The sequence below is a fragment of the Cervus canadensis genome, chromosome 8, assembly GCF_019320065.1.
Source record: "Cervus canadensis isolate Bull #8, Minnesota chromosome 8, ASM1932006v1, whole genome shotgun sequence".
Lineage (NCBI taxonomy): Eukaryota > Metazoa > Chordata > Mammalia > Artiodactyla > Cervidae > Cervus > Cervus canadensis.
Window position 1 is genome coordinate 23,458,675 of NC_057393.1, and position 22,284 is coordinate 23,480,958.

At 39.3% G+C, this 22,284-nt stretch overlaps 1 protein-coding gene across 4 annotated transcripts in view; it reads left to right on the forward strand.

Annotated features, from left to right (window-relative positions):
• Positions 1-22,284, forward strand: part of SORCS1 (sortilin related VPS10 domain containing receptor 1) — a 570,351-nt gene that overhangs the window by 293,025 nt on the left and 255,042 nt on the right. The gene's annotated exons all lie outside the window — the stretch shown is intronic.

Sequence of the window (22,284 nt, forward strand, 5' to 3'; positions counted from 1 at the left end):
TCAAAGATATGAGTAGTGCTGGCAACAGGAATGCATATCAGCTCCTATGCCCATTTAATCTTTGAACATGACATGGCATCTGCAAGACGAAAGAGATATGAAAACGCAAAGGGAAAAGGAATAAAAATGTGAAGGTGTTATTAACATTGCTGATAATATATTCTAAACTTGTGAACATCACCTCTCATTCAGAGGTACTCTTAGGATTTATAACGTGCTTATGGAGATCAGACACATATCTCAGGTTGTTGGCAAGTGGCTCTTCTAAAATCAAATCAGATCGAAAGACATCTGCTTACTCTGAAATGTCAGTGACTTTCTACAAATGGTAAGGTAAGCAGGCTGGGTGCATAGCTCCCAAGTATGCTTGGGACACCTTATGCCGATTCTCTTCTGAGTCTTTCAACAATTAATTTTGTAGTTCATCTGGCTTCAGTGGACAGAGTGATATAATTTCTAATGTATACGTGGTGATAAGTGTTCAAGAGAGAGCCAGAATGAGACTTGACTCTGTGATCGTTTTTCTGTGTTTTTGTATTTAAATTTAGTCATTCAACCTCAACAATCATCAAGGAGTCATTTAGTACAGAGCTTAGTACTTACTGGCTATAATCTCTAGACAATATAATTTGATATTTATCCTATTCTTACTAAAATTCTTTAGGAAAACTCTCTGTCAGGAAGACCACTGCTTTTTTTGTCTTTATTGTTTGTTTTGCTACCCATCCCCCCATTTAGATTTTGTGTATGTGTGTAATCTCAGGGTGAAAAGCAAAGGACCTGCAACTAGGAATTCTGGTCTAGAGAATCTAGAACAGGGTCAGCAAGCTTTGGCCAAAATCTACCTACCAGGTGTTTTCATGAATAAAGATTTATTGGAAAATAGCCACACGCATCTGTTTACATCTTATCTATGACTGCTTTTCAGCGACAACCACAGAGTTGAATAATTCTAAGAGAGACCCTATATTTCGTGCTTCATATTTATTGCTTCATATTTAGTGTCTGGCCACTTACAGAAAAAAAAGTTGTCAGACCCTGATTGAGACTGTATTGCCAACAGTTTCCCCAGGTTGGTAACAGCTTACAAGCCATTCTCCAGGTATCTTGTTAAAGATGAGAGTTATGCACAGACATCCCAGGTACAACCACAATACAATTTCACAGTAAATTCAGAGGCAGAGAATTTAGGCATTTATTGCCTTCATTGACCATCTGAAAGAGATAGTAACTTAGATTTCACTTTAGATGAACTTGCCCTCAGTGATCCTAGAGGAGATGGACCAATTCATGTTCATTTATGTGTTCAGTGAATATCTAGGGCCTGTGGCATACAATCATGTTCAGTACATGTTGGTTGAATGAATACAGGCATATCAAAGGGCCATAATCATTCCAATGCACTGGGGATTAATAGGATGCCAGGTGAGAAATCTGTTCTGAGAATAGTGAGTTAGTAGAGTGGCAGCAAAGTTTCATCTTCTCAGCTCTTGATGTTAAGCCTATTGATCTTTAAGTAACTCAGCTGTTCTAACTTTCCCCCCCCACATCGTAAGTACATGTTGGGATAAATAGGCCTGAGTTTTGTTATGTGGGATTTGAAGAAGGCATTGTTTGTATAAATCATGTTACTGGCACACATGACTAGAGATATTAATGAATTTCCTTTTCCGGCCTTTAAAAAATAATGTGATGCCAACTCTTCTCTCTGAAAAAGTTAAAGACCAGGGGCAGGGATTAGTCAATTTAGACTCTATCACCCTTGAAACTTTTGTTTCTAAGAGGGACCAGACAGAAGAATAGATATTTATTACATAGTTTACAGTGTCCCAAAGTCAGAATAGTTCTTTTAATCTTCATCACAACCCTAAGCAGTAGTTAATTATTGTTCTTCTTTTGTAGAGAAAGAAACTCAAACCTAGAGAAGATGGAAAAATTACCTGTAGTCACCTTGTGAATGAGGGTCTAGCTGTCTTCTCCCAAGCCCTAGTTCTTTCCATTGGACCATTGTGGCCTGTCCTTTTCAAAGGAGTTTATTTTGCTTTTAGAAAGTGAGACTGCTGCTTGGTTCTGAAGGTAGTAGCTGCTTCTGGCACAAAAAGAAATACTAATATTTTTTCCACTTTCTTCTACATTTTTATTTTTGTTTGTTAGCCTACTCTCTGTTCATTTCATATAGTTTCAAACACTAAACTTTTTCTCAAAATAGGTCATCCTACTTCTAGGAAGCTTAATAAGCTTTAGATTCCTGGGCACTTCTAGGACCTATTGGATTATTAGCTCTGGGGTAAAGACCCAGGAATCTAAATTTTTAACAGTTCCTTTCCTTACCCATACATCATAAATGTCAAGCAGACTATCCTAGAGAATTTGTTCTTTAATGCCTTCAAAGACATGACATAAGATTTAGGAACTCCTCAACTTAGAAGTATTTTTCCTAATTATATTTTTAGGATTTGTGTTCTACTTTTTTTTTTTTTTTAATACAAAAATGATTTTGTTCTAGTCCTTTAGTTCCAAGGCTAGTCTCTGGCTCATAATATTTTTAACAACAGTATTGCTGAAATGCAATAACTCTTTTTATGACTCACTGTCAGGAAGAACAAAGCAAGCTTGTATAACAAGTGAAATGGAGTCCTTGTACACAAAGACTTCATTTTGCACTATCATTGGAGTCTGATCAATATCTGTCCTGGGTTCCAAATAAGGGCAGGGGCTACATTTTGCATTCCATCCACCTTAGCTACCAAGTGCCTAGCGCTGTCATTATCAATCTTGTCAGAACTAACCTCTCACATGAAATTGTGTTATATTTGTTTTGCTGTCTAGCAAAGTACTATAAATTTAGCTGCCGAAAAAGCATGTGCTCACAGTTGTGTAGATCAAAAGCTCAGGTGAATCCTGCTGGTGTGCTGCTCAGGGTTTCACAAGGCTGAAATCAAAATCTCTACCGGCTGGACTCCCAGCTGGAGGCTTGGGGGAAGCATTCTCTCCCATGCTTCTGAGGCTGTGGGTCTGAGGTCACACTGGCTGTGACCTTTACTTTGCTGGCTGTCATCTGGTCCTGTTCTCTGCTCCTGGAGACCACCCACATCAGCTCTCACATGGCCTTTCCATCTTCAGGCCAACAGTGTCACCTAGAGTCAATCTTCCTCATGCTTACTCTCCAACTTACTCTTCTGTTTGTTTATTTGTCTTTAAGAACACACAATAGGAGAAGGCAATGGCAACCCACTCCAGTACTCTTGCCTGGAAAATCCCATGGATGGAGGAGCCTGGTAGGCTGTAGTCCATGGGGTCGCTAAGAGTCGGACACGCCTGAGTGATTTCACTTTCACTTTTCACTTTCATGCATTGGAGCAAGAAATGGCAACCCACTCCAGTGTTCTTGCCTGGAGAATCCCAGGGACGGGGGAGCCTGGTGGGCTGCCGTCTATGGGGTCGCACGGAATCGGACACGACTGAAGTGACTTAGCAGCAGTAAGAACACATGATATTGGGTCTGCTCAGATAATTTGGGATAATCTCCCCATTTAACCAATCAGTAATCTCAATTATAAATACAAAGTCTTTTTTGTCATGTAATATAACATATCCACTAGGAAGAGGACATCTTTGAAGGGGGAGGCAATATTCTGCCAACCACACTCACCTACACACATCATTAAAAATAAAGAAGAATACATTTCTTAACTGTAATATAGGGATAAAAGAGTATAATGATGCAGTTTCAGTTCAATTCAGTTCAGTCACTCAGTCATGTCTGACTCTTTGCGACCCCATGAACTGCAACATGCCAGGCCTCCCTGTCCATCACCAACTCCCGGAATTTACTCAAACTCATGTCCATTGAGTCAGTGATGCCATCCAACCATCTCATCCTCTGTCATCCCCTTCTCCTCCCGCCCTCAATCTTTCCCAGCATCAGGGTCTTTTCAAATGAGTCAGCTCTTCTCATCAGGTAGCCAAAGTATTAGAGTTTCAGCTTCAACATCCGTCCTTCCAATGAACACCCAGGACTTATCTCCTTCAGGATGGACTGGTTGGATCTCCTTGCAGTCCAAGGGACTCTCAAGAGTCTTCCCCAGCACCACAGTTCAAAAGCATCAATTCTTCGGCACTCAGCTTTCTTTATAGTCCAACTCTCATATCCATACATGACTACTGGAAAAACCATAGCTTTGACTAGACGAACCTTTGTTGGCAAAGTAATGTCTCTGCTTTTTAATATGCTGTCTAGGTTGGTCATAACTTTTCTTCCAAGGAGCAAGCGTCTTTTAATTTATGGCTGCAGTCACCATTTGCAGTGATTTTGGAGCCCCAAAAATAAAGTTTGTCACTGTCTCTACTGTTTAAATGTATTTTAATATTTCAGTGTTTAGACAGTACACTATTAGAAGTAAAGTTGTCAGAAAGAAGAGCTGCAGTGAAGACAGACACAAGTGATTAGGTTTGGAAGCCTAAGTTCCATGAGTAGCATGGTCATCAGTTGCATAATTTTTAGAAATGGTGAAGCTTTCTGTTTAAAAAGAAATGCAATACAATCTTCCCCCTAGTTACACTGGAGCCAGATTTTATAAAATGTAGTATATTTTAATAATTGGAAAAATTATGTTTATATATAAAATGAAGTTTGCTGTTAGAGATATTTTTCTAGCTATATAAAGAGAACCTAGTGGGACATTTCAAAATTATATGTGATGACATCTAGCATCCCCAGGCCCCCGTCCTCAATCATTATGACAATGTTAGAACATCTGACACTTACAGAGGATCTCCTAGGGGAGAGTGGCACCCCAGCTGAAACGCACTGGGAGAGTGAGAAGGGGATTTTTTTCAGCTCAGAAGTATTGATTGGTTGTATCTGCACTTTATAAAGAAGCCTTTCTGTTCTTGGGCTGCCCATAAAGCTTTAGTAACTCCCCAAAACAAATTCTCTAGGTCTCATATGGCCTGGCCATAACTACCATAGGGCCGTGTGTAGGTGAGGGGTACGGGTTGAGGGAGACCTGAAATCTTCAGTTCGTTCTTGGGCAAGAGTGTTGATGAGATAATCTAAGAATGAGGTTGTAAGGATGGACTTTGATGCCAGAAGGACTGACGTTGGAAACTGGGTCCTGCCTGTGAAGGGGTTGTGTGAGTGTGGCCAAGTTCTCATGTCTCTTGGGGCACTTTCTCCCCTCCCCACCCCGATCTATACAGTACAAATTCTGTCTGTAAGCATATCTTGCCAGGGGCTGTAGAAGAAGGCTCTGCTTTTTTCAGTCATGGCCCTCCCATTGCAGCTTTTCTCTGCTTTGCTGTTTCAGAGCAAGGTTCTGCACATGGCAGTTGCTCCATCTTTGGTGGGCAACACTTGTTGAATCTCCATAGTTGCCATGCACGTTGGTTTCCCAGACTAGACTCCCCCAGAATATGCAGATTGCCAGGTTCTTCTCCAGAATTCTAATCCAGCTGGTCCCAGAAGTCCATCATGATACATTTATCAAACATTTACTTTATTTTCCATTGTTCACAAAACTTTTGCTGAGGACTGTGACTCTCTCTTGAATAGAGTTCCACCTCTTCAAGAGTAGATTAATGCTTGATTTTGCTCCTAAAGCCCATGAAGCAGCCTGAATTTTGTTCCTTGAATTTTAGAAAAGATTGGTTCGTATTAATAATTTGAATAAAAACCCAGCTGTGGCAAAAAGAAAAGTTCTCTCTTAGGATTTTCAAACACATTTTATAGCAAACAAGGGTTGAAATGCCTTTGGGAGTATGAAAATAGTAACTGATTCTCATTAGCCTCGTCACTGTCAGAAATATTTGGTACATGGCTAATTACTTAAGGCCTGATGTTAGACACTGTACAAAGGAAACTGCCTCTATCCAAGGAAAGCTCCTTCTAGAAAAGAAAAAAAAAAAAACTCTTAAAGATATGAAAACATCACATCTTCAGGTACATGCTTGCTAAGTTGCTTCAGTCATGTCCTATTCTTTGCGACCCTGTGGGCTGTAGCCCTCCAGGCTTCTCTGTCTGTGGGAGTCTCCAGGCTAGAATACTTGAGTGGGTTGTCTTGCACTACACCAAGGGATGTTCCCAACCCAGGGATCGAAATCTGCATCTCCTGTGTCTCCTGCATTGCCGGCAGATTCTTTACCACTAGTGTCACCTGGGAAGTCCTACATCTTAAGGTACCGGGATGGAAGGTGATTAGGTCGGTGTTCACAGTGGTGGTATTTGCAAGAGACACAAGGCATTGCATGGTGATGTGGGAGGGAAGTTTAGCTCCCAGTTAACTACATAAACGATGCTGAGGATTGAATGACTTAAGCAAGGAGTCCTGGAGACTCCTTTCCTAAGGCAATCTCTGAACAGGATTTTGGGTGATCACTCTTCATTTTGAGAAAATTTGGCTCATACACCCTGATGTGAAAATGCCAGGGCACCCTGCCTATCATTTCTCTGTTACCCCTCAGGTGACTGTGACACACAGTCTGCACTTCTGACCATTTTTCATCTGGGAAGCAGCCAAAGAGCATGTTCTCTTGAGTGCTTGCACTGGCATCAATTTCCAGCCACATGCTTTCATCTCACTTCCTGTAAAAATTCATCCGGAGATCCTGTGCTTCACCTAAGGTTAGGTATCAGGGGACCAACATACTGATTCATATTTTGAATCACAATTGTTGCTATAAATAGCAGACTTTGTAACCTGGTAGATCCCTTGGATGCATAGTGATGGATGAGCTTCTGGTGATTAAAAAAAAAAAAAAAGTCCATAACTCTCAAACTGTAGCTCAAGTTGAAGTGAATGATAATCGTAAAGCATAACTAATACACTGCTGAATTATTCATGTTGATTACACAAACTGCACCCTCAATGTCAAGGAAGCCATACTCCTTCCAGGGTCTCTGTAAGCAGAATGTCTCAGGAATTGTCTGGTCCTAAGAGAAAAGTAACTGTCAGGTACTGGATCAGGCCTGTGCTAAGGAAGAGTGTGAGTTGAAAAATTATTATGTAAGTTATACCTAGAAAAAATTATGCATAATGAATAGAAATTACTATGAAATGTTCATAGAAATAGTCATAGATTACTAGGTTTTGGTACAATTGATAATTTGCTGGTAGCCTGCAGGTATTCCTCACTGAAAAATCAAGCCCAGGAGTGACTCCTGTCCTGAGTCCCTCATCTGGGCCATATTTCTCATTTACTTGGACTCTTTGCTTTTTTACTTCTTGTATTTTCTAGTTTATTCTCCATACAGTAGCCAAAATGATCCTTATAAAATGTAGTCAATTTCAGACTTGGCTTTGGCCACACCTTTGCTATGCCTTATGGTCTCACATAGGAGAAAATCTAAAATTCTTACCATGTACTTTAAGGAAGACCTTACATGATCTAGGTCCTGTGTATTTCTCTGTATCCATCCCCCTTTAAGCTAAGAGTACACAGGTTTCTTGTGGTTTCTTGAATACACCCTAAGGCCTTTGCATTTGTTGCTTCTTCTGTTTCCAATACATGCTTACATCATCTACGCATAGAGATCTCCCAAAGCCATCCGATCTATGTAGCCACCACACTGTCACTGTTTACCGCAGGACTCTCTTTTGTTTTCATCTGAGTATCTATGTAAACAGGAAAATATAAACACTTTTATTGGTGGGATTGATTATCTCTTATGCTAAAATGCAGCCTCCTTGAGAATAGGATCCTTACTTGGTGTATTGAATATTTTTTTCCCTCATGTCCAGAACTGGACAACTCACTCCAGTATTCTTGCCTGGAGAATTTCATAGACAGAGGAGCCTGGCAAGCTACAGTCCATGGGGTCACAAAGAGTCGGACACAACTGAGCAACTAACAGACATGTCCAGAACTGTATCTGTAATATATTATCCTCAGTTTACCTAGTTGTTGAGTGACAAGCTCAGTGGTACACACACTTTATTATAAAAGTGGCATGCATTTTTCCTTGCATACAGTATTACCACTTTAGTGATCTAGAATCATTGCTTTCTTTGTTTAGTAGGTGACTAAGGCTTCACTGATCCGATTCTTTCCTCTCAGGATTCAAAGTGGAAACCATCCCAGAATGCTGGTAGCCTTAAATTTTAAGAGAAAGAAACCATGTCAGGCACCATGTTGACTGTTATTCTGGGGTCCAGACAGGGTTTTCTGTGATTATGCAGATCTTTTGACTCTCATATGCAGTGAGCTCATTGTATATTGGTAAATATTTATAAAGCTCTCTATATTGACTGTTTCCCAATCAGGTTGATTAGTGTTTCCTCTCAACAACCTTGTGAGGTCAATCAGCATTATTGTTGAACAGCCCAGAGAGGTTGGGCAACTTGCCCAAGGTCACTCAGCAGGTCATTGGCAAAGCCTCATAGGCAACTTCAGAGTCCATTACTGTGACAAGTCCTGGCATTGATTCCTCCAGGAAGGGTGACCCCTAATCACTTTTTTTGTAAGGTAGGGATATAAACACTAAATGTTCTGAAGTGAGAGAAATGTGCAGGCCTTGAGTTGAAGGAGTTATTGGTGCAATTAGAAACTGGAGCCAGATATTGAAAATTGAAAATGCTGCTTAATGGAGGTGAATTGGAGGACATATTATTTTTGAGAGAATGAGAGAAATGTAGTTTGAAAAATAGGACTGTAAAAAGCAGAGATGTATGTAGAAAATCAATTTGGGTGGCTTTGGGAGATGAAAAATAGCAAGTTATAGGGCCAAGACATTTTAGAAGAGTCTGGGTCAGGGTACTGGAAATAAGTTCTGTTCAGAAATAAGTTTAGTTCTTTAAAATAATATGCCACCAGCTCACCTCCATCAAGCAGAGTTTCCTGATGTTCTGTGATGGTGAAATCTGGTTTTCAAATACATAGTATTTCAGCCCTTGAAGCCCAGTACATGAATTCCACAGGTGCCACTTGTAATCAACTTGTCCTGCTAAATCTCCTGCAGGAATATGTATCAAGGAACATGATCTCAGTTTTAAGGAATCATGCTGCATCTCACGTTCCATTATTATTGTGGTGTTTTTCCCTTCCTTTAGGATTTAAGATAAGTAGTTCTTGAATAAATGGGGCTACATACTAAAAAAAAAATTAAATGTAGTTCTAAATTGGTGAACTAACCATTTGTTATTGTTCAGTCACTCAGTCATGTCCAACTCTTTGTGACCCCATGGACTGTAGCACGCCAGGCTTCCCTGTCCTTCACCATCTCCTGGCGTCTGCTCAAACTCATGTCCACTGAGTCAATGATGCCATCCAACCATCTCATCCTCTGTTGCCCTCTTCTCCTCATGCCCTCAATCTTTCCCAGCGTCAGGGTCTTTTCCAATGAATCAGCTCTTCACATCCGGTGGCCAAAGTATTGGAGCTTTAGCTTCAGCATCAGTCCTTCCAGTGAATATTCCAGGTTGATTTCCTTTAGGATTGACTGGTTTGATCTCCTTGTAGTCCAAGGGACTCTTAAGAGGTCTTTCCCAACACCACAATTCGATTAGAAAGCATCTATTCTTCGATGGTCAGCCTTCTTTATGGTCCAACTCCCACATCTGTGCATGACTGCTGAGAAAACCATAGCTTTGAGTATATGGACCTTTATCAACTAAACGAAGTCTGGCCATAAATCAGACACCCAGAGTTTGGACCTGGCCCCATGCCCTTGCACTTGCTTTTCCTTCTGCCTGTAACACTGTTTCTCAACATACATACCTCCCCACATATATCACTCAGATTTATCCTCAAATGTCTTATTAGTAAGGCCTTCTCTGACTATAGGGCTTCCCTAGTAGCTCAACTGGTAAAGAATCCGCCTGCAATTAAGCTTACCCTGGTTCAATTCCTGGGTCGGGAAGATCCCTTGGAGAAGGGATAGGCTACCCATTCCAGTATTCTTGGGCTTCCCTGTGGCTCAGCTGGTAAAGAACCCACCTGCAATTCAGGAGACCTGGATGCAATCCCTGGGTTGGGAAGACCCCCTGGAGAAGGGAAAGGCTACCCATTCCAGTATTCTGGTCTGGAGAATTCCCTGGATTGTATAGTCTAGGGGGTTGCAAAGAGTTGGACACAACTGAGCAACTTTCACTTTCACTTTTCTCTGACCATGTTGTATAATGTCACAGGCCCCATCCTCATTCTCCATCCTCCTCTCCCTGTTTCCTTTACTTTCATAGTATTTACTGTCACCTGAAAAACTATTTATACATTTGTTTATGGGCTTCCCGGGTAGCTCAGATGGTAAAGAATCTGCCTGCATTGCAGGAGGCCCGGGTTTAATCCCCAAGTCAGGAAGATCCCCTGGTGAAAGGAATGGCAACCCACTCCAGTGTTCTTGCCTGGAGAATTCCATGGACAGACCATGAGTTTGCAAAGAGTTGGACATGACTGAGTGACTAATACTTCTATGTTTCTAATGTGTCTCTTTCTGCTAGAGTGTGAGCTCTATATTTGTTTCTTCTTTTTCTGTTTTAATGTCGGTGTCAGTAACAAGGCCTGGAACCTAGGAGACACAGCACAAATAATTGTTGAATGAATGAACGGGCCATTATACTATATCAGTGCCCTCTAATATGTAGATTAGCTACACGTTGTGCGTGATTATGAAGAATCAGAGTCTTGGACTTCTGGTGAGCATTTTTTAAGCACCTATTACTAAGTATTCTGGTGCTACCAATGCCACAATAAGTTTCAAGCCAAGAAACACCTGAGTGTTTTAATTTATATTGTGTTCATCTTGACGTATTTAAGAATGCAATGAAGGGACAGTGGTAAGATTGTGGGTGGGACTGCCAGTTTTTCCTGGATTTTTTAATAAAGTTGGCAAAGCTGAGGGAAGTAGGACCTGACAGTTTTCCTGGATACTTGTGGACAGGTGTCACTATGGCCTGGAGTCATGGTGTAGTTTAGAGCTCCGGTTGGCTGGACCATCAGATTTTGTGAGCAGAGTATTGCCTGTGAGTGGGTTAGATATCGCTGCATGAAGATTGGCAGGGATAAAGATCAGTGACTAAAGTGTTTCCAGGCTTTCCTTTCAAATTTCATTCCATGAGGGATTCTGAAATGTATCCTCAGCAAGCACTATGTATCATTTGTGATTTTTAATATCCTCTTTGACTGTCATCCCTCATCCTGGTCCCTTTCCTGAATGTAACTACTATTTTCAGTTTGATATGATTCCAAAGTGTGGTTACACATAGTTTTGTATACATCTATGCTTCTGATTTCATTTATTTGGTAATTATTTTTAGTATTATTTTAAATTTTTATGTTTTATTTGTTTTTAGTTTTGGAGGAGTATTAACTTTTATATGTAGAATCATGTTTCTTACAGTATTAATTAATTCTAGGATGATTAAGCTTTATAATTATTTTTCTGTAATGAGATAACAGTACTTTTGCATATTTTATAGCCCGAAATTCTGAAAAATGCCTTAGCACATGAATCAGAAAACCTGTGTTCTCTTCATGACTTCGTCTCAACTGAATTCTTGGCTTACTTTACACTGAGTCTTAGCTTCTTTATCTGCAGAATCATAAGGTCAGACCTATTCAATTCTGTAGCAACTGTACTTTATTGATTTCTGGAGGTTGTGTGAAAGTGTTAAAGGGTTACTAAAAGAGGTAAACTAGGGTATCTGGGTGTGGGCTAGAGTGGACAACAGGGGGTTCAATGAATCTAACTCCTGTGTGTCTACTATACAATTTGAAATATGTTTTAAATACCCCACTGCTTTAATAAAAAAATAAAAATAAAAACCACTAACATCAAATTATCTCTAAGACTTTATTGAAGATCTATTTTAGAATCTTTAGCTTTCTTCACATTAATAGATGGCAATCTCCCAATAAATCGTGATTATTTAAGAAACTATATGGAGTAATGAGGGCTTCCCTGGTGGCTCAGATGGTAAAGAATCTACCTGCAATGCAGGAGAGTCAGGTTAGATCCCTGGGTCAGGAAGATCCCATGGGGAAGGCAAGGCAATGGCAACCCACTGCAGTATTCTTGCCTGGATAATGTCATGGACAGAGGAATCTGATAGGCTGTAGTCCATGGGGTCACAAAGAGTCAGACACGACTGAATGATTAACACGTTCACTTCACTTTTCATGCAGTAATGAACAAATTGTGTTTTCTATCCAGGCTCAATCATTTCATCTTTAAAGAAGCTAAATAGAAAGTAGACAACATGTAACAGACAAAGAGGGTATACCCTCCTCTTGAAACTCCAACCCCTGGTCGTCTCCTATGATTTTGGGATGCTGTTTTTCTCTAAGCCTTATTCCAGGCTTCACTATGGATGTCAAGTTCCTCAAAACTACTCCTGCTACAGAAATTCTTGAATTTTGCAGTCGTGACTAGAGATCAGTGGTTCAGTCCTCTCCAGTTACATGTGGGGAAATAATTTACTCATTTCCAGTTTGCTTAATTTTTAGTCACCATGTGAGTTTGAGGCTCCTACCATGTATAGAAAAAAAAAAAAAAAAACTCATAAAATATCCTTATATCATGACTCCCAGAGAACAGCTTCCATAATTTAATTTAGGATAATTAATCATTTTAATATCAGGGAATCAAATAAATCCTATTATCACCACTAAATGACTAATTGTTTATACTTCCAGAATACATTTTTTTCATAATTTTTTTTTCATTTTTTTCATAGTTTTCACTGTATGTTCTGATTGAAGGACTAGGAAGACTGATTTACATTGGCTTCATTTGATAAATATTTTACTTCTTTTTGCCTATTTCCAGGCAAGATAATCACAGTGCTCCTTTAGTCAAGCAGCATGCCATGTGAGAGTGAAGTGAAGCACTCTGTCAGAAATAGCAATGCTGATGAGCAGTTGCAGGTTAAATTCATTTTCTGATAAGGATTCTAAAGCAAGGAGTATACATCTGGATGTCCTTTCATGTCTGGTACCATTCAGTCTTCACAAGCAAAAGCATAAGCTACAATAGTCCCTAGAGTCTTCAATGCCTTTAGAGTCTTGGTTTATTAGCTGCTTAGGCTCAGGGTCCTCATTCAAATAGAAAATTGACTTTAGAATGATAATTGGCAGATGTCATAAACAGTGGTGGTTCCTCACTGGGCAAGAAGGTGATCTACATTCTGGAAGCTCTGTTAGAAAACGCTGTTGTTTTCCAGACAAACTATTCCATCTTCCTATAACGAGCACAAAGCTTAAATGGACAAGCCACCTTGTGTCTGTATGAAGCTGGCTTTGGAGAATAAATGCCCAAGTTTGAATCTAGTCCCTGCTCATCATTGCTGTGTGGTATTGGCAAGTTGCTCTTCCTCTTTAAGTCTCAATCTCTACATCTGTAAAATGTATATCGGCCCAGTACTTAACTCATAGGATATTATGAGGATTAAATGAGCTAATCCTTACAAAGTACTTGTCAGCTCAGGGTGTGGGATGTTTTAAGCTTTCGGTGAATGTCCACTATTATTATTCATAAAATATTTGGCACAGCCAGTTATGAGTGTAGCATGTTGCAGCATATGGGGATGTGACCTCAGCATGGTCATGGAAGCTTTGCATTGGATCAGAAATGCCTGGGGATTAGGATCATGTCAAAAGAGAGAACCCTTTAAAAAGCTGAGCAGACGTCCCTTTCTCCTAAATTTGTCTGTATCCTTGTAACTGATAAATGCATATTATGTTTTGCATTACTCTATTTGTACATAATATTAGTAGATTAATGCATAATACATTTTACATACACATTTGTATGCGTGCTTCCTAAGTAAGCCCCTAATTTCTCTTATATTTCTGCCTCAGCATTATTCCTGTCTGACTCAAACCCAGCAGGGAATCCTGAAATTTTCTTGCTCCCTCATCCTCCAAAAAGAAGTGCATAAAAAGAGAATAATGTGAAATTTCTCAAATGATAGCTTTTGGTAATAGAGGAAAAGGTCTCAGGGTGTTCAATCAGCAACATTGTTTGAGCACCTTTTGAACACCATGGAGAAGCTACAGTGGTGAAGGGAGAGACAGAAGGGTAAGCATAAATGCAGCTTGTTGTCTAGTCACTGGCCATCAGGTGAGACAGGAGTAGACCTAGGTGAGGGTAATGCATGGCAAATATGGAAAGTAACGGAAGAGATTATTCAAGTGAGTTATGTGGGATATAAAGGAGAGTCATCCCATTCAGCGGAGGGCTGTGAGAAGGCTCAATAAAGGAAGGGATATTTGAGTCCAGCCTGAAAGTATATGAGTGAATTTTGATGGGGAAAAAAAAAAGGTAAAAGGATAAATGTAAACTAGCCCTGCCTTCAGAGAAGGTAGTCTATTAGCTCTGAACACTTTGAGCGTTGACATTTAGGACAGCATAGACAGGTATGGGATGTTGTAGAAGAAACAATAAAGACTGCCAGTCAGCTGGCGTTGTCAGGAGAGGCATCCAGGGAAAGGAAAAGATGATAAGGATTGTGTGTCCTCTGCCCGCCCCACCACTGTCTCTTGTGCAGTGGGTGTTGTATTTGCAAAGACAGGGAAGGGTAAGTGCGGCTGCCCCTGTGAAAAGGAGTGAGTAGAGTTTCTCCTGGACTATTGCAACAAGATCTAGCCAGTGCAAAGATGGCAATGCTCTGCCCCAGACATGGAAGGAGACCTGAAGTGGAGGGCACAGATAAGAGACAGTGAGGACAGACAGTCCTCTGTGTGTGTCAGAAGGAACTCGTGGACATCACCTTATTAAGGAAATTACTCTTCCCTGTACCTATGCCCCAAAAAGCTGAGCAGCAAACCTCTGACTAAGTTAATTTGCACTCCCTTTTTTAAGCAAAATACTCTGGGTATTAGTACCAGTTTGGGTTATTTTTATATTCACTTAAACTGAACTGGGAGATATTTCAGAGGTAAGGGTAACTCCTTTCTTTAATGTTAAATATAATAGATCTTTACTTACTGTAGAAATGTGTGTGGGTGGCAATGTCTTCTATTCTGTATCACCACTTTCCCACAGAGCAATATGCTTGCAGTTATAGTCAGATACATTCCAGTTTCTTAGCTACCCTGTGTGACTAGAGACATCAAGAATACAGTGCAATGCAGGGAACTATATTCCATATCCTGCGATAAAACCATAATGGGAAACAATGTGTGTGTGTGTGTGTGTGTGTGTGTGTAATTGAATCAGTTTTTTAATACAGCAGAAATTACCGCAACATTGTAAATCAACTATATTTCAATAAAATAAATTAAAAGAATGCAGTGTGATGATACAAGGAAGAGAATGATGGCAAAGAAAGACCAGGAAGATGAGAGAGGACTTTCACAGCTTATTATTTAACAACACATAAGTACTGTCCCTTCCATTAAAAAAAAAAAAAAACACTTCTTTTTTATTACAAATTAAATAACATTCCAAATACTGTGACATACGGCAGAGTGGAAAGTATCTGTATAGTACATTGACATGCCTCCCCCAATCATGTTGTTTAACCCCCTTTCCTCTGATTCTGCAGGTTAATCTGAAAAGCTCAGGGAATCCAAGAAAACAGAGGGAAGCTTGTTCAGCTCTGGATGCACCATAATGTCTCAGCAGCACTTTTAAATTATATGTTTAGGCTGACAGGAAAATGTATTTCAGGACAGAATCCTTAGAAAGCAGGAGACAATTTCCTTCAGCTCCACGTCATCGTTTGATGTAGATTGCCTATTATATTCTCGAGGTATTATGAAAAATGGATTGGGAGATATTTTCTTGACAGTGGGTAGACTAATGGAATCTGGTGACTGTATTTAAAATGTGCAGGGGTTTGTTATAACATGGTAATAGAAATATCAATTGCACTGACAGGTTAAAAAAACCTGTCAATGAATGATAATGAAGTTATTTAAATGTCGACTCACTCGCAAACATTTTCCAAACCCTAAATTATTCTCACTGCTGTAACCTCATGCATCCTAAGTTCCGCAGGAGCGGAGTCTGTGATGTAGCCAGTGCACCTTTGCCTCTGGAAGCTATTTTTATGCCACCAAATGCACCAGGAACAGTGGAGATGGCTGCTCTTAATGATTTTAGGAAAGAAACAAAACATAGAAGCCGCAGACACTTGATTTAGAGTTAAACAGTGTTCCACTTTCAGGACACTCTCATTTGAGCTGATTTGAGTGATGCCTTAATTTTTCTTGTCCCTGGACTTCTCTCTACAGCTTAAGTCTTGGTTTTGTGACCTTGGCATTATGGCATGGTGTGTCTGGGAGAGAGTATCTTCCCTCTCTGGGGCCTGGAAGTGGAGAAGGAAGGAGTCAAGTTATGTGAATACTTTCTGAAAGCCTTTTTGAAGAAGTAGCCTAGCTCATCCTCAATTCAAAGAGGGTGTCCATCAGGCTTCATGCATTCATTCACCCTCTGTGTGTAGAAGGCACCTGCTGTGTACCAGCATTGTCCTGAGGACTGGGGACTTGGAAATGAACAGAGATGTGTACTTCCCTATGGTGCTTACAGTGGTCAGGTTATAAATGCCAGGCAGAGGTTGCTACATTAAAAAGTAGAGGAGCATAGAACATGCTGATCACCCTAGTCCCGCTTCAGCCTGCAGAGCCCGTTGTATCTGCTCATAACAAGGACTTCAGTGATTCTTGCCTGAATAGGTGAGCTTCTTAATTTTGACTTCGTGGAAATCCAGTGGGCCACATGAAAAGAGCAAACATCTGTGAAGTCAGTCAATCAGCCCAATCAATTAGGTTCCACAAGTGTCTGGGGTACTCTTCTGAGAGCTTGGAAGACAGCAGTCCACAAGACATCTTTCCTACCCCCATGGAGCCTGTATTCTGGTGGGAGAATTTTATTTTTTACAATAAAAAATAAGTAAAAATCTTTCAGATGTGGGTAAATACTATGAAGAGAAAATAAAAGAGGCTAAGGAGGAGCAGTATACTAGGAGGGGGGTCGCTGAAGGAAGTGAGGGGCCATCTGTCAGGGTATCTAGATAAAGAGCTCTCCAAGTACAAGAATAACAAGGCAGGAGTGAGCAGGAATAAGGGATAGAGGGGAAAAGGAGGGGTACTAGGAATAGGAATCTCAGGATTATATTGCAGTCCTATTGGATACAGAAGTCAATATAATTTGTCTATAGCAAGTCTGGAGTTTGTATGGAGACTAGGACAGTGACTGGTTACCCACCTGTGAGCTCCTAAGTCCCATCCTGTTTGACTTCAAATCGTTGCTCTTGCCATTCAGCTATGGTGTCTTGGTCATCTTCATGAGCCATCATCACATCATTAACAGGTTGACCCATTCACCTTGTCCATATTTCTAGCCTCCCCAGGAGCCTAAGTGGGCCACATCAAGGCACACTTTCTTTGTGCATCATTGTGAGAGTTTCTGGTTAGAATTTTCTTGATATGGCTTCTGACAGGTCCTTTGGATTTTTACTAAGTATGAAGAGAATCCAGGTTTGGGCCTACCCCATGCGGAACTTCTAATAATTTCAGTTCATATTCCTTTTGTAAAACTAGGTTTTGTAAATACATTTCCTTTTTCCTCTTGTAGCTTTTGAGAGAGGAAATGTAGCATGAGGTTAAAGATACAGCCCTTAGTGAGTGTTCCACCTGCAAGGTCTGTGGCCTTAGTTAAGTAGGTTGGTTATACATGTGGTCCTTCCTTATCTAGAGCATGTGACTAATACCAGTGTCCCTCTCATAGGATTCTGAAGGAGCTGAAGAGCTTAGCTCACATTGTAAGCACCCAATAAATGTACATTTATAATATCTGTTAGGATTCTTAAATGTAATAGTCTATTCAGCAGTGGAATCCTGACAGTTGTTATAGAAGCAGAGTGCAGAATCTTTTATCAAGTTCTTACCCTTACCTCTCTGATCCAAGTTCTGCACAAAACTACTAACATTTACTCTTCAAAATATGATAGGCTAAATGTGATTACATTTTAAAATAGTAATAGCTTCACGAGATAGTCTTATCTTCTAAGCAAACTAACTCTAGCTCATTTTCAGTGATTGAGATTTTCCTTGAGGATTCACATGATGGGTTTTAGTGAATGTCGACTAAAGAATACTAAAAATCATCAAGAAAAAGAATGAGTGATAAAATGAGTAACAAAAGCTATAATTTGTAGATGGTTTATTACATACCAGCCATTGTGCTCAGCACTTTTTATGGATTAATTTAGTTTACAAATGATTCTGCGCTTATTTATTATCTCATTTGATGATATAAGATTATGGTAGAGGAAATCCAATCACACATTTTATTTCTGCCACTCCTCGTGGAAACTAGCAGTGCCGATGTTCATCCCTTGGAGACTGTCATCTCAAAGAGATCATAAGTTCTTGGAAGGCAGGGGCCATGCCTTGAATGTGGTTTCTCCACCCCTCAGAGAAGCTCTTCTCAGCTCTAGGCATATAGTAAATACTTAAATAAAGACATGCTTTCGAATGTTCTAAAAGTCACTATTTAAGATGTATTTGTAGAAAAGGGTAAAGATTAAGGATCAAACACAAGAGTCTGCAGTCCTTGATTTAATCATTTGCTATTTATTTTCCTGAGGCACTTATTTTTTAAGCTTTCAGTATCTTCCAGCACAGAATAGGTGTTGACAGAAGCTATGTTTTTAATCTGTAAGCCAACTTATAAACACAACCTGAAAAAATGCTTGCTTTGGAATGTTTTAAAAAATGGTACAATTGGAGGTTTCAAGGCTGCTTATGTTGCATCTTAAATATGTCTGTGTATGGTGCCTATTTTTAAGATTGTTTCCTTTTTGCCTTCACATCAGCAGTCACTTTATAGTTAGTATAACTGGCATTTCTCTTGGCAAATTTGATTTGTTTTAAATATTTTTATTGTTTTCCTTTTCTTATGAAACCAAGAGCCATTATCGTTGTTTGGCTTTTTTTTTTTTTTTTTCTGGTCTTTCATATTGTTTCCCAAAGTGTGTTGTTCAGAAGACTAATCTCATTAGATATCTCTCACGAATGGATCCTATAATCAAATATGTTTTGAATATGCTTCATGAAATATGCATGTAAGAGGTTCACAGTGTATATTAGAATAATAAAATTTATGTATGTATGTAAGAATAATAAAAATTCTAAGTTCTGAAGTTAAGAAACATTAAATTTTGCCTAATCAAGTGTTTCCTAACATTTTTTTGATCTCGGATAATACTCCTCTCCCCTGTATCTAGAGATGACACTTAAAATATTTAACAGCTAGTGCACAGGCTCCACAGCCAGCCTGCTGCTCAACTGTCTGTCTCTTCTCTGTTCTTTCCGAGCCCATGTCCCTAGGAGACTGAATTTCCCACATTTGACTGTGCAGGCATGACTGGAAGCATCTGTTGGCTGTGAAGGGGAGTTTGGGTTTGCAGACGGACCCTAGGAATTGCCTTCCAGGGTGCAGTACCTCCTCCAAGGTCACTCTCTCCTCCGCAGGGGCTCAGGCTGACTGTCATAGGCAGGGGCATTCAGAACAGGTGCTGGAGCAAGTGTCTCGGGTCACACAGTGACACTCTGCTGTTGCAGCCCTCAATCTTTCGGTTGCTGGGACTGCAAGGAGATCTGGGCGTTTTCCAAGGAGAGGCCCTGGTGATGAAGCTGGTAGGAGTAGCCTCTCAGAGAATGTGGTGCAGTAAACTCTTTGCCAACTGGTTCGCCATCATCGAGTGTCTTCACTCCTGTATCCCTGTATCAGTGTATCCCAGCTGGTTGGTTGTTTTACTGATGAAACTTGCCGACACTCTATGTAATTCTGGTTCTGTGGAACAGCCACAAACAACTGCTTGTCTGTGACATTTGGGGTATATGGAAATACATCAGGTTTTTTTTTCCCTCTTTCTATTAGTTACTATAATACCACAATGTTTAAACATTTAACTTGGCTTGAATTGAGAATTAACAAATTTTGATTCACTTTTTGAGTTTTGAAAAATCAAGGGGCAAAAATGGCACAAAAAGTAATGGCAGATACCTGAAGTTTCTGGGCTACTGATGTTATAATGAGAGAAAAGTTCCCAGTAACATTGTAAATTATCTGAAAAGAAGTAATTCATGTAAATCTGAATTAGTCACTCCATTATCATCTTTCACACTTGAATTTCAGTTAAATGTGCACACACACACACACACACACAGTTTGCCCTTGTAGTTGTAGTTTGTGTTTTGAATGTAAAAATATTCTTTGAGTAGCTCAGAGATTGAGTTGATAGAAATTATGGGAAACTAATTTTCATGCTTTTATAAACTGATCCCTGCTTCTCCTTTCTTTTATCCCACTAGAAAAACACAAACTGTTCTCTCATCCCCAACAGAGTTCTATCAATTTCTGCCTACCACAAAATTTATAAAATGTGGAAGTATTTGTACATTTAATCCTCGTCCCATCACCCCTCCATGGATTTTGCATCTATGTTTTTTGTTCTTGAACTTGTATCATTCAGAATACAAATAGAAAAAGTTATCCAATAAAAGGAGCTAGAGAAAGACTAGTTAAATTTTGGAGATAAGCGAGTCTCAGTAAGAAGAGAAAGCTGACTCAGTAAAACCATGGTAAGAGTGGGAAAAACTGGTCAAACACCAGGATTAGACTGAGTAAGGAAAGAAGCCTCAGATATTTCTTAGAAAGTAGGAGGAATTTTCATGTCCAGATGAGTCTGATGAGAAAAAAAAAATGTGGAAGGAGAATTTAAAGAAGTTTGTCGTGGTTAATAGATAAGCTCTTCTGTGAAGAGATTAGGAATATTCTTCAAATATTCTTGGTTATTAAGCAAGCATTTGTTCGATTGGGCTAAAGTCCAGACTGGTCTTGAGGAAATCTAGTTATATATTTGAATTACATAAGGTGACTTCTAGTTTTTGATGCTCTGACTATAGCTGACCCCTGAGCAACACAGATTTGAACTCTATGTATATCCACTTATACACTTTTTTTTTTTCAGTAGTAAATACTGTAGACTCTACTACATGTGGTTGAATCCTTGGATGCAGATGTTGAGAAACTGTGTATATAGTGGGCCAGTGATAAGTTGTATGCTGATTTTTGACTACAGGAATTGTTGGCACCCCAACCCCCTTATTATTCAAGTATCAACTCTACATTGCTTTTCTAAAACCCTACCCATTTTCCATTTTCAAGATCCATAGTCCTTCTGAGAAACTTTTCATAATACCCCAATCTTCAGTGATTTGGAGTGTAATCTAAATTCTATAAAGTATTGTCTATATTTACTTGCTTATAATTTGTGTATATAATATTATGTATTATAGTCTAATATCATCTATATTTATCTATCTTATATAAACATTTTTTGGTAAAGAGCTCCCTGTATTTCTAGCCATAGTAAATTCTTAACTCCTTAATTCCTAGCTAATATGTTTTATAGCTTTCTAGCTCTGGTGCCTGATCCAGAGTAGGCTTTTAATGTATGACATTGAGGTTGATAACAGAAAACTCTTCTATTTTATCTTTATGGTGTATGGAAATATGAAACTTTTCTCATATCATAAATAAGTTTGAATAATTGCATTTTTGTGATTTTTCTGATTAAACCAACTTTATTTTCTGAGTCTTGTTAATTTTCATCTCTTTCGTTACATATAACACATTGCCACTTTCTTTTTCTGCCTTTCAAAGCTATTGGATTCTTGAAAGTTGGGGCTGTATCCTGGAACATAGCACAGAGCCTGGTTCATTTTAGAGGCTCTACAAATGTGAATGGATGAATTGCATTTTCTTTGGGAATCTCCTATATGTGTAAAGAAAGCTCCTATATGTGTAAAGTGACAGATTTTATATTTGTTCTGTTTAAATTAAAAAAAAAAAAAAAGCTGTGGTATAATGTAACACAGAGCTTAAAGTCAGAATACCTAGAGTCAAACTCTAACTGACTTTGAAAAGATCATTCATGTTCACTCAACCACTTTCTCCAAATACATATAATATTTCCTACTGAACTTGGTTGCAATGATGATCTAATAAGATGTACAATTCTGAAATACATAATAGACTTATATAGAGAAGGTGATTAAGGTCTGTTTATTCAGTCTGAATTAATAAGTCATTGACCAATGTCAAGAAAAGATGAGAGAATCTCCAAAAAAGACAGAGTCAGTGCCAAGAAGTAATATCCTCCCAACTCCAGGTGGCTTAACACTGGAAAAGGCCACTGAGTAGAACTGTGAAATTTCACTTACTATTAAGACATCTTCTTATTCTTAAATAATAAGAGAAGACTGAATGACCTTTGGAGGGACTAGCCCACCGTATATTCTATGACTCATGAAAGAAAACACAATTTGTAGATAAAT